The following is a 2,556-nucleotide window of genomic DNA, read 5'->3' on the forward strand; positions in this document are numbered from 1 at the left end:
AGTTGCAAAGCGATTTAGAAAAGATTGCTGTATAGTGTGGCATGTGGCAGTTGACGCTAAATAACGAAAAGTGTGAGGTGATCCACTTGAGTTCCAAAAGAAATCCATTGGAATTCGATTACTCGATAAATAGTACAATTCTCAAGGGCGTCAATTCAATAAGTACCTGGGTGTTAAAATTACGAACAACTTCAGTTGGAAAGACCACATAGATAATATTGTGGGGAAGGCGAGCCAAAGGTTGCGTTTCATTGGCAGGACACTTAGAAGATGCACCAAGTCCACTAAAGAGGCAGGTTACACTACACTAGTTCGTCCTCTGTTAGAATATTGCTGCGCGGTGTGGTATCCTTACCAGGTGGGATTGACGGAGGACATCGAAAGGGTGTAAAAAAGGGCAGCTCGTTTTGTATTATCACGTAATAGGGGAGAGAGTGTGGCAGATATGATACGCGAATTGGGATGGAAGTTATTAAAGCAAAGACGTCTTTCGTCGCGGCGAGATCTATTTACGAAATTTCAGTCACCAACTTTCTTTTCCGAATGCGAAAATGTTTTGTTGAGCCCAACCTACATAGGTAGGAATGATCATCAAAATAAAATAAGAGAAATCAGAGCTCGAACAGAAAGGTTTAGGTGTTCGTTTTTCCCGGTCGCTGTTCGGGAGTGGAATGGTAGAGAGATAGTATGATTGTTGTTCGATGAACCCTCTGCCAAGTACTTAAATGTGAATGGCAGAGTAGTCATGTAGATGTAGACCCTTTTGGTATCCGAGGAAAACCTACTGGATGCGCCGGATGTTTGAGGACCAAGGGTTGTTAATCTTGTGTACCGGAAGATGGTACTGAGGTACCGTATCTGTGTTGATGTCGGTGATCGTCACAACGAGTTCTACTTGTGAGTGGACCCAAACGACAAACGACAAGCAAAAGGAGTCAGAGAGCAATGTGTTTTGTGATATTTTGCTTGTAGCGGGGAAACGGTACTTTTGGGAACATGAGTTCCTGTGCTAAACTCAACCGTCCTGTCTCCAATACAAGTCCTCGAACTCTGTACAAGGAATTTAGTTACGCCCTGTGTATTAGTCTCAGTGGCTTTGAGGGGCAGTTGAAATCTGGAATATCAAACAAAGCTCTACGGATTTATGGAGTCGCTATCAGATTCTACAGAGCATCATCAACTGAGTTAGCTCTAATCTTCACTATACTATATCGAACAAAGACTGTGCCCACTGGTCACACGCAGGTCACACCCATCTACAAGAAGGGTAGAGGGAATGGTCCACAAAGCTATCGTCCAATTTCTGTTACGTTTATCTGATGTAGGAAATTAGAACATATTCTGAACACAAACAAAATAAGGTAAGTTCAATAGAAGGAGTTGGTTCATGCCAACCGGCTTTTTTTATTACATTACGTACTAAAATCTACGAATCAAGATAATTACCTGGATACAGTACGTCTTGGCTTCTAAACAGCATTTGATTCAATACCACAACAATATCTATAAATAAAAGTGCGGTATTACTGAATATGAAACTAAATCTGAAATGTGATGTTTTTATGAGGGAGCACCAGTCTGATGTTTTTGATGGAGAGTTACTGACAGAAGTAGAAGTAACTTTAGGCTTAGCCTAGATAATTTTATTGGGACTGTCACTGTTCATATACGCTGGCCTGGCAGACAACAATAACAGTTACATCAATCTAGCAGATGATGCAGCTGCCTGTGAAATACTTTCTAAAAACAAAGTTGCTCAAATATCCAGGCAGATTTAAGAGAGGTATAAAAATGGATAACTGTATACAAAATCAAGCACTTCAGAAAGCTCGTATCTTTAGTCACCTATGACGTCAGTAGTTGGAATTAGTCAACCCACATAAATACTTCTGTATAACAATTTGTGAGGGATTGAAATCATCTCTTAAACTCAATAGCATAAACAGCAGATGACAGACGTGGGATCATCGGCAGAACACTGGAAAAACAAATCGTTCTGGAAAGGAGATATTGTTTGACTCATGGTAGAGCGGTGACGAAAACGCTGAAAAACCTGAAATGAAAGACTTTTGAAGATAGACAACAATTATATCTTCATACATTGTTTCAGGAATTGGTGTTAAAGAATCTAGGGATACAGACCCAAACATTATTCTACAGCAAAGACCGTGAAAACATGATCAGACTGGAATGAGATTTTCACTCTGCAGCGGAGTGTGCGCTGATATGAAACTTCCTGGCAGATTAAAACTGTGTGCCCGACCGAGACTCGAACTCGGGACCTTTGCCTTTCACGGGCAAGTGCTCTACCAACTGAGCTACCGAAGCACGACTCACGTCCGGTACTCACAGCTTTACTTCTGCCAGTATCCGTCTCCTACCTTCAAAACTTTACAGAAGCTCTTCTGCGAAACTTGCAGAACTAGCACTCCTGAAAGAAAGGATATTGCGGAGACATGGCTTAGCCACAGCCTGGGGGATGTTTCCAGAATGAGATTTTCACTCTGCAGCGGAGTGTGCGCTGATATGAAACTTCCTGGCAGATTAAAATTGTGT

The 2,556-nt window shown here is 41.5% G+C and overlaps 1 non-coding gene across 1 annotated transcript; it reads right to left on the minus strand.

The window, feature by feature from the left end:
• Nucleotides 1-2,254: 2,254 nt before the first annotated feature.
• On the minus strand, nt 2,255-2,329 carry Trnas-uga (transfer RNA serine (anticodon UGA)). The gene has a single exon. It is a non-coding gene; the product is annotated as a tRNA-Ser (tRNA).
• Between the last annotated feature and the right edge of the window lie 227 nt (nt 2,330-2,556).

This window comes from Schistocerca gregaria, chromosome 1 (genome assembly GCF_023897955.1).
Source record: "Schistocerca gregaria isolate iqSchGreg1 chromosome 1, iqSchGreg1.2, whole genome shotgun sequence".
Classification (NCBI taxonomy): Eukaryota; Metazoa; Arthropoda; class Insecta; order Orthoptera; family Acrididae; genus Schistocerca; species Schistocerca gregaria.